At 33.8% G+C, this 20,589-nt stretch overlaps 1 protein-coding gene across 6 annotated transcripts in view; it reads right to left on the bottom strand.

Moving 5' to 3' along the window:
• TRPC4 (transient receptor potential cation channel subfamily C member 4) overlaps window positions 1–20,589 on the bottom strand; it is a 239,561-nt gene that overhangs the window by 82,637 nt on the left and 136,335 nt on the right. The gene's annotated exons all lie outside the window — the stretch shown is intronic.

Raw genomic sequence — 20,589 nt, forward strand, 5'->3', positions numbered from 1 at the left:
TTCTTCACAAAGTAACCACAAAACAAAGTCTACTGTTGTGAATATATTAATTCTTAAGTCAATGATCTAAAAGGTCATGCAGAATGTGTTTAGGTAAAATAATACTACATATCTTTTGCTTAAAATATTTGTGTTTTTATACTAGAGGTCTATTATTGCTGCCCATTTTGAAGCTTCCTTTTGTTTGCATTGTACAAATTCACAAATAACTGTCTGGAACAGAGTATAAAGATAATATATTCCATAAATTATTTTAACATCATATTAAATAGATGATCATAGAAATGGTTATTTCAAACAGAACTTCTCTGCAACATTTTCTAAGGGTTTATGGTGTAAGCAATGATAGTACTTTGAAAATTGTTAAGTATGATACAAATATTGTGACAATTAGATCTTAACTGTATTCAATGTGAAGTAATTTATTAATTAATTATGGAATAAACAAATTCATGATTCCAGTTTAAAGATTCCTGAATTCTGTTACATTTAAAGTTTTATTCCCTATGTCCCCAGAATAAATGAATCACCAAAATGTGAATAAATTTGAAGTTCACTTTAATTATTTTCACTACCATTCAAGATATAAGTCTCTGTAAGATGTAGCAAAGATATCTAAGAAAAAAATACGGTAATCTGTAAAGAGATTTGAAGTGAATATCTTTCTATATTTCTTTACATAATTTTTTATTTTAATACTTGGCTTGTTTGCCTTGACCAGTAAACGATAGACATTTAATGTATAAGTCTAGTACAGTGCTGTCCCCCAAAATAAAACGTGAGCCATATTTGCAGTTTTAAATGTTCTAATAGACACATTTCAGAAAAGGAAATAGAAATGGGTAAAATTAATTTTAATAATTAATTTTAATAATGGACTTTAACATATCTAAAATTATTTCATAGTAGGATATAAGCAATATAAACATTTATTAATGAGATATTTTGCATTCTTTTCCTTTCTTTTTTGTACCAAGGCTTTGAAATCTCGTGTGTATTTTACGCTTTCAGCATATTTCCATTTCGACAAAGTATATTTTGAGTGTTTAACTGCCTCATGTAGCTAGTGGCTACGATATTGGAAAAGGCAGTCCAAGTGTTGTTAAAGTCATAGATGATGGATATCTTTAGAAATTTCAAAAGAACTCTCAACAGGTCTATTTCAGAAGATAGGGATTGTGGTTATGTCCTTGACTGCCTTTCTCTCCAAAGATTGACAAGTAGGCAGTCAGCTGATGATCCCCACACTGCTTTTCACTACTACCCAATGTTACATAGTACAGGGGATTTGCATTCCTCTCTCCCACTTATAGAGCCCCTTTTATAGTGCTAAAAGAAGATTCAATAACGGGGATCTCTAAGACTTTAGAAACGGGTTGTCCAGTCACCGATTTCTGTTCCTAGGATGGACTTTGGAAGCAGACAGCCCTGCCTAGGCAATGATACCTAGTCCCATGCATTTTTTCATTGTCACACTATCAGTGAGCGATCACTGGTGTTAATAGTTCCTGTCTTGAAAAGTAGATAGGACTGAAGTAGTTCAGCTTATCAGTCAGTAACATTTCTGTATGGCATATTTTTGAATAGGAAATCAGATTACTTTGCCCCTTGCTAATACTATCCTTAAGAGCATGGGAGAATTGGTCAGTTTTTATGTGGGAGCGTTTCACTAATGGATTGGCTTGAGAGAGGTTCTGCCAGAAGAGATTTGTAAAACTTAATGACCTGGAAAAAGCATGTCTACAGAAGGGTGAGAGGCTGAAATAGATGGCAAGGGGGCCAAAGATACAGCCTGCATATTAGCAAATATCTCATGTGCCTGAGATCTTAACACTGCAAATGAGTTGCTTATTGTGCATTTGTATTTGTTCCTCAAAAGAGAAAGAAATGCACGAAGTTTACTTCCAACATTGAAGATGCATATGACTGAAAAAAGTTGAATAGACAAAACATATGCATGCTCACACAAGAACCCTCTATGTCAGGCTAACCAAGATTTGTTGTTCTTAGAAAGTTAGAGGTATAAGGCACTTCAAAAATCATCAAGCATTTCATTTTTCAACCTTTTGTTTTTTCAAGCAGGAATTTGAGGACCATGGAAGCCAGGTGAATTTCCAGGGACACAAAACTAGCAGCAGAAGCAGAGTTAGCTCCTTGTAGATGTGGTATTGATTGGGCCTTCCTGGGTGAGGGAGAAGAGTTTTGGGATTAAGTCAACCCCAAAATGATTTAAAGATTATATAACTACAATTCCAAGTCAGCAGTTACAGAATTTGCAAATGAACTGTATTACTTACATGACCACGTACCATTTTACATTCTTTTATGTAGATAATAAAAGGCATGAAATGAGTAATCCTGGTTTAATCAACCTCTAAAGATTGCCTGAAATAAAAGCTAAACTTTCAGTTATAAAGTACTGGCTCTTTATTTAACAACTTTTCTTTTCTTTCTTTTAATCTTATGGAGTCCCTGGGATTGTTGTAGACAGTTTCTCATTATCTGAATAACCAACATAGTCCCTTCAAAGAAAGATAGCTGTTTCCACTGTCTGTCTTCCATGTCTTACTTGGTGTTTTATAAACGGATTAAAAGAATGTCTCAGTCTTAAAAAACTGAGGAAGAAGAGTAATTTTACATAGGATCAGGTATAGTGATTGAACATACATAATGGAAAAGAAAAGGAGAAGGTGGACTCCCACCTCCCTCAAAAAACCCATGGATGTTTTGTTTTGCAGTTTAGTTTTTATTCTAGAGGGTCAAGTAGAGGAATCCCTTACTGATCCTAAGGATTAATAAATCAATGTTCTCTGCTATAAGAGAGGTGAGTCCAGGAAGATAAGGTCATACACATAGTGACCAAGAAGTGGCTATATTTTTAGGAGGAATCTGTGCATTCTTTGCTTCTATTTCAACTTTTATATAGGAATTGCCTAGGTTTATCCTTACGTGTTCCCTTCCTTTACTCCATGACTTTTCCTGAATCCTCCATTTCTCTCTCTGCTTTTATTACTGCACCCAAGCTTGCTTCCTTCCTTCCTTCCTTCCTTCCCTCCCTCCCTTTCTCCCTTTCTTTTCTTTTTTTTTCTTTCTTTCTCTCTCTCTCTCTTTCCTTTCTTTTCTCTCTTTCTTTTTTTGTCTTACTCTGTTGCCCAGGCTGGAGTGCAGTGGTGTGATCTTGGCTCACTGCAACCTCTGTCTCCTGGGTTCAAGTGATTCTCCTGCCTCAGCCTCCTGAGTGGCTGGGACTACAAGCACATGCCACCATACCCGGCTAATTTTTGTATTTTCAGTAGAGACAGGGTTTCACCATGTTGGCCAGACTGTTCTCGAACTCCTGACCTCAGGTGATCCATCCACCTCGGCCTCCCAAAGCGCTGGGATTATGGGCGTGAGCTACTGTGCTGGGCCTATCTGACACATTTCTTATCTGACACATTTCAGTTACTTGCCCCACTCTATTCTAAACACAACACCTAAACTGATCTTTTCAAAATCACACATTTAATCATGACACATAGCTGCATAAAATCTTTTAAAAGCTGCTTTTAGCATTTAGGATAAAAACTAAAATTCTTAAAGAGGACATGCCCAATCTCACCTCTGCCTACTACTCTTTAGGGTTAGTTCACCCACTAGCCTTGCTCTCTGTGCTCCAGCCACACTGATTTCTGCCATCAAAGTATCACCCCACATGATGCTCCCTTTGTCTATAATACTATTTGTAATCCCTCACCACTCCTTTACTTCTTTTTTCCTCCTATTCAGTCAGTCTTCCTAGTTCAGATTCCCTCTGGCATTGTTACATTGCTCCATATATTCTTCTTCATAATGCTTTTCAAAGACTGCATTAGTACTTTAATTTGAGCCATTATTTTTTATAATCTCTCCCACTAGACTGCTAGTTACACAAGGGCAAGAACTCTACTTATTCACCTCAGCATTACCAAAGCCTAACAATTCCTAATATGTATAGGTACACAAACAATATTTGTTTAATGAAGAATAAATAAAGGCATGTATGCATATGTGTGTGCACAAATAAATTGATGAAAGCAATGAGATACTTATTGCACCTCTCCTAGAATAGTTCAGAGTGATCCCAAGAATTTGCAGGAGTTTCATGGTCTAAAGAGAGCTGAAAGCACTTGTCTAGGACCACCTTCCAGACTTGTCCACCTTTCTTATTCCTTGTATCTTAGGCTGGATATGGCTGGAAGGTATAGTATGAGCCACCTGATGTTGCCAAAGCCAAGAGCACAATGCCATTTGCAGGCCAGACATGAATATCTCTGTGTCAACATATAGACCTGTAGGAAATCAAGGAAATCAACAAAGTAATGCATCTTTGCATAGGTTGAATGGTAGTAAACGAATAAGGGAATTTTCTGTTTTACAGAAAAAGCATGTATTATATGAAGTGTCCAGACTCCAGAGCCAGAAAGATCTGTCTTTAAAATGCAGATTATAAAAATAGTTGCCTTTTGGGGAAGAATAAAATGAGATAAAGTATGTGAAGAGCTTATCACAGTACCAGGTGCAAAAATATTATTAGTTCTTTCCTTCTTCCTGCCCTCCCATCCCAATGCACATATTTGCATTGAGGACATTATACAGCTTAAAACAATTTGAAATATTGCTGTATCTACTTGCAACTACAGTGAGATAAGTGGGTTCACAAAGTTTAATCATATGTTGCTTTTACTGGACACCACATCCGACCTCATAAGGAATTATTATTCACTAGATCATAACATCATAGGCTGTTTTGTCAGATAAGACACTTGGGAAATCTACCAGTTGAAATGTGATCTTGGTCATTATCCAGAATTGGCATATATTAAAAACCGTCTATCTCTTTCCTCTTGTAACTGTATATGGAGGTTTGAACTGCTTGCTAGGAATTATCCCTGCCAACCTATGACAGATACAGCAAAGTGACTCAGAGGAACCGTGGGAATGTGCCTCAGTGCCCCACTCCATTTTAGGAGCCAAGGCGTACACATAGGCATTTTGCATGTCCTTTTTAAGAGCCTCAAGACCCGATAAAACTTTGTTAGAATGTAATATGTTGTTTTTGAGTGTTTGTATTTTTACAGACTAAGAGAAACATGAAAACTTTTTTTCTCCTAGCTGCAAATCAAAAGCAGAGAGAAAATATTGTTTAAAACATACCTTAATTTGTTAGATGTTGTTGGTGTGACTTCCTGCATAGTTTCTTAGATGGAATAATGCTTTGGCAATCACCTTACCCTTCAAGGTACAAAAAGATTCTGAGTACTAAAATATGTGGGAATTACAAGTAAGGAGACGAACAAATTCATTAAAGATGAGGTACCTTCTGTTAGAGGAGAATTTTGAATCCTAAAATTATAAGTACTTTAATTTTAAAGCTACTCACTTGAATTTGCACTTCTATTTCATACCAACTGTTCATTAGCAAAGGTTTCTTTACCATACATTTGCCAATATGGGATAGCTCATGAAGAGAGCACTGGCTTTGAGTTTCTAGTCAAGTTTTGTATAAGAAAACTTCTAGGCTGAGTTATTCTTTTTCAAAATAAAGTTGAACTCTGAACCTACATAGTATCTTGAGGAAGTGGTTAGTACTTTGTGTATGTGGTGGGAGGGGAGGTCATTCAGAGGACCTGAAAGACATTACTGCTGAAATATGAATGTTGATTCTTAAATATTTTTAACATAAAATTTCAGATAAACAGATCTTAAAAAAAACCACGCACTCTCTCTACTCAAGGGCTATTTTTAATCGTTACAAGTCTCAACGAGCATGGTATTTTTAAACTAGGAAGCTGGAAAAAAACATTTTTATTTTTAAATTGTCCTTTGTGAGTTTATTTTCCTCATAGCTGCTTCTCTTGGGCACATCTGAGTTCTTAAAGTGTTTTTTATCATGTTTAATATAGGAGACTAAGAGAGAAGTCTGGTGGGGATGGTGATAAAATATCATAGACTGAATACATGTTTATATAACCAAACGCACACTCTTTGATCTGGAGACCTACAGTAAGAGTGTAATAACACAAGTAGGTGGAAAACAAAAACATTAGAAGTGAGGCTGCCCAGAAGATAGTAACTTATTTCCATGACAATACTTCATATTCACAACATTTTACGGGGAGTTATAAGGGAGAAAATCAGTTTCAAGAACAATTTTCAAAAATTAATTATGTAATTCTCAGTGAAGTATATTGATTTAGAGATTTATACTGAAGTTTTTCACAGAGTGAACAGCTAATAGATGACGATATCAGAAAATAGTTTTAGAATAGAGGACTATTTCTACATTAGAAATATATAGATTTTAAGTCTACATTTTAAATGCTATTGGATACTTAATAGTAGGAAGTGGAATGGACATAGGTTGTATTTTACACACCAATATGAGTTTATTAGCAACGTGGGTCTAGAATGTGTATTGAAAGGGAGTAGCCTGTCTGAATCTCTGTCAGCTGTGGTGTGGCTGAAACATTTCTTTATGAACTGTTACGGTCTCAATTGTGTCCTCTACCCAAGATTAGTATGTTGAAGTCCTAACCCCAGAACCTTAGAGTGTGACAGTATTTAGAGATAAAATCTTTAAAGAGGTAATTAAGTTAAAATGAAATATAGAGGGAAGACCAGGTGTAAACGCAGAAAGAAGAGAGTTATATTCAAGCCAAGGAGAGAGGTCTCAGAAAAATCCAACCCTCTCTATGTGTTGCTTTCAGTCTTCTAGCCTCTAGAGTTGTGAGAAAATAAATTTCTGTTGCTTAAGCTACCCAGTAAGGGGTACGCTCTTATGGAAGCTCTAGGGAACTAAAATATAGACCAACCCCCCTGAAAAGAACAGCTATAACTTTGAAGAAAACACAATGAAAAACTACCCTTTAATTATAAAAATGAATAAAAACAGGCAGATTCTGGAAAGGAGTAAAAACTTGGAAGAAAGGACCAGGCCAATGAGTTTCTTATTTACTTATTTGTTTGCTTGTATATAGCTATTAGCCTGAGGGCAGGCTACCACTGTGGTACATTGTGGAGTGTCAAGAACTCTGAAAATATGAATAATAATGGCCTACAAAAATATATGACAGTATTCAGGGCAACCACAGCTGCTGGAAAATGAAGAGAGAATGCCATAAAAGAGGGAGTCAGAAAAAAGATTCCCAAATTCTCTGCAGAATCCTGAGCCATGCATACGTAGGGCAGACCACAGACAGTCTAGCTAAAGGGGATTTAGGGAAGTACTGAACTGAGATTTTAAGTATTCTGACTTTAAACTACAAAACACACACACGCACACACATACACACAAACAGACAAAACTTGGAATGATTATAACAGAATCTAGAGTCTCCACAACAACTTACAACATCCAAGATACAACGCAAAATTTATCCTTCTAGAAAGAAGCAGGAAAATGTGATCCATTCTCGAGAGAAAAGACAATCAATGAAGACTGACCCTGAGATGACCTAGATAATGGATTTAGCAGACATAGACTTTAGTTATTATAATTAAGCTCAAGATGGCAAATAAAAAAATATGGTAATAATAAATGAAAACATAAGAAATCTCAGCAGAGAAATAGAAATTATAAAAGAGCAAAGTGGAAAGTTCAGAACTGAAAATAAAATACCTAAAATATAAAAATATTACTGAATGAGCTTAACAGCAGAATGGATATAACAGAGGAAAGAGTAAGACAAGCCAAACACAGATCAAGAGAAATTATCCAATCTAAGGAAAAAAGAGAAGGAAATATTAAAATAAGCTAATAGAACCTTAAGTATCCGTGAGATAATATCAAAAGGTGTATTTGAAGTCTCAGAAGAATAACAGAAAGAGAATGAGTCAGGAAAAGAATATTTGAGGAGATAATAGCATAAAATTTCCTCCAAATTGTTGAAATACATAAATTTACAGAATTAAGAAGCTCAGGAAAACATCAAACAGAATAACAACAAAGAAAACTATGCCAGAACACATTACAGTCAAACTTCTAAAACAACAAAAAAGAAAAAAATCTTAAAAGCAGTCTGAGAAAATGGCATATTACATGCAGGAGAACACAAATTAAAATTATTGCTGACATTTCATCAGAAATTATAGAGCCTAGAAGGGAATGGGGCAATATCTTTAAAATGCTGACTATGAAAGACAAAAAACTGTCAGTCCAGAATTTTATACTGAATGAAAACATTCTTCAAGAATGGAGATGAGTGGTATATGCCTATAGTCTCAGCTACGTTGGAGGCTGAGGTGGGAGAATCACCTGAGTCTGGGAGGTTGAGGCTGCAGTGAGCTGGGATCATGCCACTGCACTCCAGCCTGGGTGACAGAGTGAGACCATGTCTTATAAAAAGAAAAAAAAAAATGAAGGTAAAACAAAGACATTATGAGATAAAAGAACACTAAAAATATTTGTTGCCAACAGACATGTACTACAAGACATGCTAAAGAGGATTCTTCTGGTTTAAAGGAAATGATACTGGAAAAAAAACTCAGATCAGGAAGGAATGAAGAACATTAGAAAAGGCAAATACATAGGTATATAAAAGATCATTTTTTCTATTATCTGAAAAATAAGCATACCAATGTGTAAAGCAAAAATTAAGACACTATCTTGTGATGTTTATAAGGTATGGAATGTATATGTCAACTACAGCATAAAGAACAGCAATGTGGGGTAAATGGGCCTTTTCTGTGGCAAAGCTTCTACATATTGCATGAGGTATAGAATATAAACTCCAAGTAGATTGTGAAAAATTGAGGGTATTGTGGCAGACAGAATAATGCCCTCCCCCCAAAGATGTCCATGTGGATATGTTATGTTACATGGCAAGCAGGAATGAAGTTTGCAGATGGAATTAAGGTTGCTAATCAGCTAACATTAAAATAGAAAAATTATTCTGGATTATCTAAGTGGGCTCAGTGTAGTCAGAAGTGTTCTTAAAAGATGGAAGAAGGAGGCAGGAGGAGGCTAAGGTGATGCTGCTGAGAAGGACTCAACCTGCTACTATTGCTGGCTTTAAAGATGGAGGAAGAGGAGAAGATGGGAAGGTCAAGGAAAATGATTCTCCTCTGAGCTTCCAGAAGGAATGCAACCATGCCAAGATCTCAGTTTTAGCTCTGTGAGACTTGCATCATATTTTTGACATACTGCTCTATAAAATAATAAAGTTGTGTTGCTTTGAGCCACTAAGCAAAAATCCGTTACAGCAGCAAGAGAAAACTAATTGATGTATACATTGAAATTCTGAAAGCAACCACTAAAATATAAGGCGAAAAGGTATAGCTATCTAGTGCAGATCCTAGAACGAAAGAGAATGCCAGATACTTGCCATTCCTAGTAATGGGAAGCCTAAGTCTGTCATTTGTTTTGGACATGAGAAACTGAGCAATGAGGTTATTATTAGTATTATTATTATTATTTTGCTTTTTCCTGGAATTATTTTTTCTGTGTTCTGAATTTTTCTGTGTTTCTGGTGTTCTGAATTATCTAATGAGAACAGATTTAAATAGTCATTTTATTTTATTTTGTACTAAAATAATCAGTATTTAAGCATTTTACAAATAAATATTTATTTCTCAATACCTCAGATAATGACAGATACACCTAAATATCGGCAAAACTAATCTTTTGCACTTGTACTGTTATACAAGTTTTACTCAGGAGTATATTTATTTTTCTTTTTTCATTTGAACACATATTTCCTATTTTGTTAACAGGAGTTTCACTTGGGTACATTCTGAATATACTTCATTTTCAATTCTTTAGGGATACATATTTAATAATATACAGAGACACAGCTCAGGATATTTATGCAACTCAACAATTGGTGCAGTCTAATCTTTAAACACATGGTGTGTCAGTGATTTATACAACAGACTCATAGGCTGGTGTAAAAATGTTTGCCACTGCCTGGCAAAATATTTATTATGAGTACTTGGAAGAATTTGAAGAAAAGAACTATTAGGAGACACATTCCAAACAAATAGCTTCTTCTTCCAACCTCACAGACTATACACAAAGCTTCCCAAGAGTCAGCCTATGAATAGTTAGAAAAGAAAGGAGAAGGACCTTGTTCATTTACAGCCTGCATCTTTCCATTTTTCATAAGTGCTTATTTAGAAAATAGTTGTGCACTGCTAAAGAACATGGAAAAAAGAAACCCTCTAGTTTCTTTATTTCCTTCAATAATGTCTTGAAAAAGTTAGCAAATATAGTAGTAAGCTCAATTTATTATTTATTATATTTTTAATTTCAAAACACTTGTCCAGTAAGTCATTTATTGAAATGCAAAAGATTGTTAATAAAATTATTCCTAAGGGGTGTTGTGAAGTGGCATTCAAAATATATTTCAGCATTAATGTTAAAATTTAGGGCTTTCAAAGAGGCTATCTTAGGGTTTATACTATGCCATTCTTAGTAGAATATTGCAAAGGAGTTTCTGCCCGTTGCTCTTGGCCCTACTATGTATCCATGAACATTATAAAGCAGTTTAGAATGAGGAGTCAATCAGATCGGTAGATTTGGCTGAATATTGCAAACCTTGTAATTTTGCCTTTGAAAAATGAAACTAAATGTTCGAAGATTGTTTCACTTTATCTTTAAACTGATTCATTTATAAATAACTTAGAATACAGACTTTTCCAGTGAATTTTATTTAAACAAATTGTATTTTCTCATTTTATACTTCAATCTTCTACTGTAAGAGTAAGGTGATTTATAGGTGATTTTATTTATTTTTTTTTTACTTTAAAAATATTTTTATGGGTATACACATGGAGTTTCGCTATGCTACCCAGGCTGGTCTTGAACTCCTGGGCTCATGTGATCCTCCCACCTTGGCCTCCCAAAATGCTGAGATGACAGGTGTGAGCCACCACACCTGTGGCCTATTTTAATTCATCCCTCTTCAGGCAGAAAAAATCTTATTCAAGAATTATCATTATTATATTAGCATTTATTCAGATATTGTAGAAGATTGTGGATTAACTTCTTTGATGTAACAATTTCAGAAGGAGTATGTGGAGATATGTACAAGGTAAGAATAAAATGTCTATTTCACAGGTAAGGAACTAGAGACTGAGGAAGGTTAAATATTTTGTTTAAAGTTACACAGCAGCAACTCTCAGATAAGTGATTTAGACCCAGGTGAGTTTTGCTGTTGGGATTCTCTCTATTATATTTTACTCTTCCCTGACTATCTAGCCACATCAGCCCAATCAGCCTGGGTGTTCAATGCTTTGACACACTGGAGTCAAATCAATCACATATGAAAAGTTTTTAAAATAACCTTCCTCCACCACTGGCTCGATTAGTTATATCATTTGGCAGGGCAAAAAAGGCTTGATTAGGTTAAATTGGATGGAATCAGAGCATTCAAATTTGTTGTGCTCACTGACTCCATACTGGTAAACATCCCTTACGAGGTATTTGAAAGGTCCTCTTAATCCAAACGGTTGTTGAATGGTCAGTCTTTTAAACATCACACTAGAAGAACAAACACTTGGATTATTTTTAAGTTTTAACTCTCAGGGCCATCAAACACCTTGTTTCCTATAATGTTTTCATACACAAGATGTTTCTATTTGTTTCAGAAAGTAACCAAGGAAATACGGAAGTAGCATTTAGGTTTCAAAATATTTAGTTTATTTCTACATATAAGCGATAAATACATTAATTAAGATCAAGTAACAACTATTTTTTCAATTTTATTTTTATTAGTTCTAATGTTAATTAGTAAATAAACACTAACTCTTATTGCAATTATTGCATGAAAAAGAAGATGAACATGACTAAGATAGAATCCCTATACTTAAGAATCTCACACTGAGGGAGTAAAAATCCAAATCAGTATATGTGAAATATTTGGATGGGGAATCACAAGGATAAGCACAGGGCAATATAGGTGTACACAGAAGGGATAGCTCGTACAGGGGATAGGGAGGAAGTGTTGACTAGTACTTAATGGGAGCTATGACACTGAGTTAGTACCAAATGAGTCCCATAAAAATACACAGTGGCAAGATTCTCTCTCTCTCTCTTCAAACATATAAACACACAAATGCACACATGCACACACACAGAGAAATATAATAGAATATCTTTATAATCTTGTCCTTAGGGAGGCCCTTTATAAAAAAGAGAGACATTTAAAAATAACAAAAGCATATGATTAAGAGATTTGAACACAGAAAAGTGTAAAATGTTGTACGCCCAGACAAAAAACATACAAAAAATCAACAATATGTAAACAAAGCATTGATATTCATACTCTATAAGGGTTGTCTACAAAACAATGAGAATAAACACCTAATCCAATAGAAAAATAGACAAGATATAATCATACAAAAAACTCAAAACTCCAAATGGCTAATGAAAAAAATATATATATGTTACTCATTAAGCTAATATTTTGTTCCCCTTATTAGATTGGTAAAATTTAAAAAGAATAGTACCATGCTGACAGATGTGAAGAAAAATTGATACTATTGATACCCCCACTGTTGGTGGAGACGCAAATTATTGTTTTTTTTTGGTTTTTTTTGCTTTTTTGACAGAGTCACTCTGTTGCCCAGGTGGAGTACAGTGGTGCTATCACAGCTCACTGCAGCTTTGACTCCTTGAGCTTAAGCAATCCTCTGCCTCAGCCTTCTGAGTAGCTGGAACTACAGGCACATACTACGATGCCCAGCTAATTTTTAAAAATTCCTTTGTAGAAAAGATGAGGTCTTGCTGTGTTGCCCAGGCTGGTCTTGAACTCCTAAACTCAAGTGATCCTCCTGTCTCCGGCTCCCAAAGCACTGGGATTACAGGTGTGAGCCACCACGCCTGGCTGTTATCTTTTTAATACGGAAAAAATTAAAACTATAAAATTTTATAAAACATACCTATATTGATGGAACTATTCCTTTCTAAAAATCTATCCTGCAGACAAACTGGCTTATAAATGCAAAGATTCTTTTACAAGAAAGTTAACTGAAGCCTCATTTATGATAGGAAAAATTGGGAAAACTTACATGTCCACAAATTAGGGATTAATTTTATAAATAATGATTCATTCATTATTTGTGAATTCCATATATCACTTCAAAATAATAAAGTAAATATGTAATTATTGATATTTTAAAAATCTCTAAGGCATATTTTTCGAAGGAAAAAATAAATAACACAGCCATACACATAACATAATCCCATTTATATATACAATTTAAAACTGTGAGTGTGTCAGTGAATGTGTAGGCCCCATAAGTGTGTAGGTGTGTTTTGTGTGCATGTGGATGCAGATATCGAGTTTTGGAGATGTACACAGGCAAACATCTGGGACTATTTCCCCTAATACATTCAACAATAATTCCCAACTTTGAGGAATGAATTAGAAATGGTAAAAAGGGTCTATAACTTTTATTATTTCATGCCTTTAAATCATTTTAATTGTGTATATTGAGCTCGTAGTTAGGTATTCTGCAATTCTAAATTATTTACACTATCATATTATGATGAATTTTTATTATAATTATGAAGTTCTAGGGAAGAAGGATTAGCAAATATTTCCTGAAATCAGAAAGACACTATATAAGTGGTTTTTTTGTTTGCTTTAATCTTCCACATCCATAATGAGGATATTAGGCAAAACAATCTAAGTAGTTGGTAACATTATTGTGAGTAAAAAGTGTTGGTCTATTTGTTCCAAGAGGTCCTTTCACACCTTTCTGGCAAGGCCCAAAATTCCAACTGTGGCTTCACTTTTTCAAACAAGTTAATTTGAGAATCTCTAGAATATAGGAAGCATTCAATAATTTCTTGTTAAATAATTTGTTATTTAATGCGTACTTGAAAGGCTGAATTGGTGAATGCCTGAATGAATGAATTATAGATGGAGAAAACGTTAACTGTAAACCAATAGAAGTTGTTTCTGAGAAATACTTGATGGCAGAGATAACAAAGGCTTTAAAACATCTGTCTTGAAAGTGCTTAAAGAACTAAAGGAGAAATCACAAAAACTATGTATGAACAGAAAGGAAGTATCAATAAAGAATTTTTAAGAAACAGAAACAGAAAAGAAATTCTAGAGCTGAAGTAAAAAAACACTCAGTAGATTCGAAAGCAGATTTGGGCAGACAGAAGAAAAAATTAGTGAACTTGAAGATAAGACAAGTGAAACTGTCTAGTTTGAGGAACAGAGAAAAAAAATGAAAGAAGATGAACAGAGTCTAAAGAACCTGGGAGACACCATCAACTGGACCAATATATACATTGTGGAGGTTCAGAAGAAGAGAGAAAGAGGCAGAGAGAATATTTGAGGAAATAATGGCCAACATTTCCCCAAATTTGATGAAAAGCATGACTATAAACATCTAAGAAGTTCAATGAGCTCCAAGTATTATAATCTCAAAGAGATCTACACCAAGACACATTATAATACAATTATCAAAAGACAAAAACAAAGAGAGAATCTTGAAAGCAGTATGAAGGAAGAGACTCATTACATACAAGGAATCCTGAATAAGATTATCAACAGATTTCTTATCAGAAACTTTAGATACCAGAAGGCAGTAAGCTGATATAGTTAATGTACTACAAAATTAAAAAAGAAACAAAAAAGAAATTCTGGAGCTGAAATAAAAAACTCAACCAACAATCATTGAGTTATATACATTAAGTATATATAGCTTTGTCCATGTCAATCATACCTCAAGAAAGCAGTTTGGATAAAAAAGATTCCTATATCTGGCAAAACTGTACTTCCAAAGTGAGGGAGAAATACATTCTAGACCAGCTCTGCAAGAAATGCTAAATTGAGTTCTGCAGTTTGAAATGAAAGGACATTAGACAGTAGCACAAAGCTGTATGAGAAATTAAGATCACAGTAAAAGTGAATATGTAGATAACTAAAAAGTTAGTATTGGCAGCTCATGCCTGTAATCCCAGCACTTTGGGAGGCTGAGGCAGGTGGATCACAAGGTCAGGAGTTCGAGACCAGCCTGGCCAATATGGTGAAACCCCTTCTCTACTAAAAATATAAAAATTTGCCAGGCATGGTGGTGGGCACCTGTAGTCCCAGCCACTCGGGAGGCTGAAGTAGGAGAATCACTTGAACCCAGGAGGCGGAGTTTGCAGTGAGCCGAGATCGTACCACTGCACTCCAGCCTGGGCGACAGAGTGAGACTCCGTCCTCCACCCAAAAAAAAAAGTTAGTATTATTATTACTTTGTTTTATAATTCCACATTTTTTTCTACATAATTTAAGAGACAAATGCATTTTAAAAATCATTAGATTATATTTCATATATAATGTATAAAAATATAATTTTGTGATATCAACCACTGAAAAGCAAGGAGATGGAGCTAAAAAGAAACTGTATTTTTGTGTGTTATTGAAGTTAAGATGGTATGAATTTAAATTAGAAAGTTACAACATTAGAACATTAAATGTAATCCCCATGGTAACCACAAAGAAAATAGCTATGGAATATACACAAAAGAAAATAAGAAGGTAATTACAAAAAACAGCTATATGTGAAAGAAGACGGTAATGCAGGAAATAAACAAAAACAAATGGCAAAATGACAGAAGCAAGTATCCTTTATCAGCAATAACTTTAAATGTAAATGAATTAAACTCTCCAACTCAAAAGACAGGAATTGACAGAATGAGTAAGACATGACTCAACTATATGCTTTCTACAAGGGACTCACCTTAAATTCAAACACGTAAATAGTTTGAAAGTGAAAGAATAAAAAAGGCAATTACATGAAAATAGTAACAAAAGGGAGAAAGAGTGGCGATACTAATATCAGACAAAATAGATTTTAAATAAAAAAGGTGACAAAAAGAACATTATATATTAATAAAAGGTTTATTACAAGAAGATATAATTATTATAAACATTGACACACCTGATGATAGTTCATGAAAATATATCAATTTTGACAGAATTCCAGGTAGAAGTAAAAAATTCTACAATAATAGTTAGAGACTTCAATACCCACTCTCAAGAGCAGACAGAATAATCTTCCTTTAAGTAATGAAATAGAGGACCTGGGCAACACAATAAGCCAATTAGATCTAACAGACATATACAGAGCGCTCTATCCAACAATAACATAGTACACATTTTTCTCAAGTGCACATGGGACATTTTCAGGGTAGACCACGTGTTAGGTCACAAATTAATTCTTAATAAATTTAAAAATATCGATATCATACAAAGTATCTTTTCTGAACACAAGAGGATGAAGTTGGAAGTCAATATGAAAAGCAAAATGGAAGAATCACAAATTTGTGAAAATTAAACAAGATACTTTTAACCAATGGATCAAAGAAGAAAGATGAGAAAAATTAGAAAATAAATATTAATGAAAATAAAAATACAACATACCAAAATTTATGAGACACAGGGATAGTAGAGCTAAGGGGGAAATTTATGGCTATAAATACTTACATTAAAGAACAGAAAGATCTCAAGTTGAAAGTTTATTTTTACAACTTAATAAATTGGAAAAGACAAGCACAAAGCTAACAGAAGAAAGGAAATAATAAAGATGAAAGCAGAGATAAACAAAATAGAGAATAGAAAACAGAGACAATCAATGAGACCAAAAAGCTGGTTCTTCAAAATGATCAATAAAATTGACAAACCTTCAGTGAGACTGACTAAAATAAATAGAGAAGACTCAATTTACTAAAATCAGAAATGAAAACACTACTACTAATTCTAAAGAAAGAAAAAGGATTATAGGAGACGAATATGAACAGTCACATGCCAACAGATTGAATAACAAATAAAATGAGCAAATTTTTGGAAACACAAAACCTACCAAGACTATCATTATCAAATAGGATTTATTTTTGGAATGTGCTGATTTTTTAACATATAAAATCAATCAATGTAATATACTATATTAACTGAATGAATTTAAAAAATCATATTATTTTCTCAATTGATTCAGGAAAATTATTTGACAAAATTCAATACCCTTTCATGATAAAAACACTCAACAAATTAGGCATGGAAGGAAATTATTGCAACACCATAAATCCACATATGAAAAATCAACAATGGACATCATACTCAATGGTGAAAGACTAAAAGCTTTTTCTCTAAGATCAGGAACAAAGCGAGGTGCCTGCTGTCACTGCTTCTATTCAACATAGTACTGGAAGTTCTAGAGAGAGCAATTACGTGAAAAAAAAAAAAAAAACCGCCAACACCAGGAATAAAAAAGTAAAATTATCTGTTTACATATGTTGTAATTTTATATGCAGAAAACCCTAAAGATTCCACAAAAGAATAGTTAGAATTAATAAACAAAATCAGCAAGGTAGCAGAGTACAAAGTCAACTCACAAAAATAAGTTACATTTCTATACATAATCAAAGAGTAATTTTTAAAGGAAATTAAGAAAATTCAATTTATAAAAAAAATCAAAAAGTATAAAATACATAGGAATTACCTTAACCATGGATGTAAAAACCTATACAATGAAAACTATGAAACATTGGTGGAGGAAATTAAAGAAGACATGCATAAATTCAAAGATGTCCCACATTCATGGATTGGAAGACTTAATAGTATTAAGAGGTCAATACTACCCTAAGCAATTTATAGACTCAACACAATCCCTATACAAAGCCCAGTGATATTTTTTGTAGAAATAGAAAATCTATCCTAAAATCCATATGGAATCTCAAGGGACCCTGAGAGCCAAGATAAACTTGATAAAGAAGAACAAAGCTTGAGGTCTCATACTTCCTGATTTCAAAACTTATTTTTAAGTTACTGTAATGAAAACATTAGCACTGGCAAAAAAAAACCAGACATAATCACCAGTGAAATAGTCGAGAGCCTAGAAATGAGCCCTCACATATATGATCAAATTGTTTCTGATAATGGTGCCAAGACCATTCGATAGGGGAAAAGAAAGTTTTTTTCAATAAATGATGCTGGGAAAACTGAATATACACATAAATAAGAATGAAGTTGGACCCTTGCCATACCAAAAATTAACTCAAAATGAATCAAAGGCCGAAACATAGACCTAAAACTCTCCAACTCTTAGAAAAATAGTAGAACAAAAACTTCATGACATTGGACTTGGCAATAATTTTTAGATATAACACCAAAGGCACAGGTGAAAAAAGAAAATAGGCAAAGAACCTGTGTAGACATTTTTCCAAAGAAGATACACCAACAGCCAATAAGCACTTGCAAAGAGGCTCGACATCATTGCTCATGAGGGAAATGCATATCAAAACTACAATGAGATGCACCCTCACACTCGTTAGGATGGCCACTATTTACAAAAGCAGATGATAATAATTGTAGGTGAGGATGTGGAGAAATGGGAACCCTCACGCAGTGTTGGTGGGAATGTAAAATGGTAAAGCCACTGTGAAAAACACTTGTGGAGGTGTCTCAAAAATTAAAAAAATACAATTACTATATGATTCAGAAGTTCCACTTCTGGGGGTATGCCCAGAAGAATTGAAAGTAGGGTGTTGAAGAATATTTGTATTCCCATTTCTACAGCAGTATTATCACCATAGCTGAAATATGGAAGTAACCAACCCAAGTGTCCTTCAGTGGATGATTGGATAGGCAAATGTGATAAATACATACAATGGAATATTGTTTAGCCTTAAAAAGGAAGGAAAAATCTGGCATTTGTTACAACACAGATGAACTTTGAGGACATTAGGCTAAGTGAAATAAGCCAAACAGACAAAGGCAAATATATAATTCTATTTTTATGAGGTAATTAGTCAAAATTATAAAGGCAGAAACTAGAATGGTGGATGCCAGAGACTGAATATCTATATTCATTAAACACTAACTCCTCATTTCCCCTTCCCTCCAGTTTTGCAAGATGAAAACAGTTCTAGAGTGGATCGTAGTAATGGTTGCACAGTATGAATGCAATGAATGCCACTCAACTACACACACAAAATGGTTAAGATAGTAAATTTTATATTTGTATATTTCACGAGAATAGAAAAATTAAAAACAGAACAAAACAGAGCACAGTAATCAGAGGCTGGCCACTCAGAAAGACTACGACAGAGAAAGACAGGTGGCTAACCCTCTGTGACTATTCAGGTTTCCAGTGAAAACATTAAAGTGAGAAAGTTCTTGTATTTTGAAAATGCAATGGATCTCTAAAAATGTAACAGATTAGGCCTATTTTTAAAGCACATTAGTATATTTTTACCTCAGGAGGTAGGCTCAGGGACGGGGAGGTTTTTTATTATTATGCTTTATTACTTATATATATATCACATATTTTGTTTTATATATGATAAGTATCACATAATAATACTTTTTCAAGAGCTTGAAAAAGCCTGCTGTTATGTTTTGTTTATAATTAAATTATTCAGTAAATGTTAGCAGCACTTCCCTCATGAATTCCTATGTTGATAATTTCCAAAAAAATTAAATGTTGGGTTAAATTAACTGTCTTTTCTGTAAATTTCCTATAAACTCGAGAGAAGTAGTTCTTCATTGTTTATATTAATTATACTCTAATTTTCAAGAGTCTAAACATTTCCATTTTATATTATCAAAGCTCTTTGTACACACACACACACAAACACACACACACAGATTCATTTTAAATACTCACAAATAAGTTGGTAGGCAACCTTGATCTCTCTGAAGCTTAAGAAAGTAAAACAAGGTCTCCAAGATATTAAAATAAATGCCACAGTATTCAGGCATTAAATATGCATTGTATTTCTAAATGAATTCCCATATTCTTACTTAGAGAATTTTTACTTTGATTTTCCCACACTTCAGCCTGGAGTAGTTTTCAGGTTGCCCAGTCCAAAATTGATCAGAATAAGTACCTATAAAATGGCAGCTTCTTTGACATTAGCAAGTAAAGCCAAATAGTGAGGGACAAGACTTCAAAACTATAAAAAGATAGATTTCTGCCATAATTTTCACACAGGCCAAAAAAGCTATTAATATGCGTGTTTAAAAATCCTAAACTTACAACCAGATGTCAAAGTATAATAACTGGGGTCTATTCTGAAGCTCTGAGTTATTAAGAAAAAAAATTCTATATATTATATTTTGTGTAAAAATGAGATAATACACAACATGTTAGATTTTTAGCCAAATGATTTTCATCAGAATTTGTTACATTATAAGCAAGAAAATGTTGGCACTTACAATTTAGCTATTCGAAATAATCTATTATTAGCACTAATTTTATCCCCAATCTCTTTGGATAACAGACTTTCTTACATATTCACTCATTGTCTTTTCTGAAAATGGATGGCCAAGATTCTAAAAAACTCAATTCACACAGTCAGCACACAGAAGCATCAAAGACTGATGCTGCTTATATTTCCTGAGATATTAATAATTTTTTCTTAACACAAGAAGCTGTGAAAATTAAAACTCTTCCTCTAGAGTTTAAAGTGCTAGACGGAGACATATTGGCAATAGTCAATGAAGAAATGATAAAACATAAGTAAAACCAAAATGATAAAAGATGAGAAAATACATTAAAAAATTAAAATTCTTCAATACAACAATATCTGTTATATTTTAATAGTTATTACAGCTTCCTAGG

This window comes from Pongo abelii, chromosome 14 (genome assembly GCF_028885655.2).
Source record: "Pongo abelii isolate AG06213 chromosome 14, NHGRI_mPonAbe1-v2.0_pri, whole genome shotgun sequence".
Lineage (NCBI taxonomy): Eukaryota > Metazoa > Chordata > Mammalia > Primates > Hominidae > Pongo > Pongo abelii.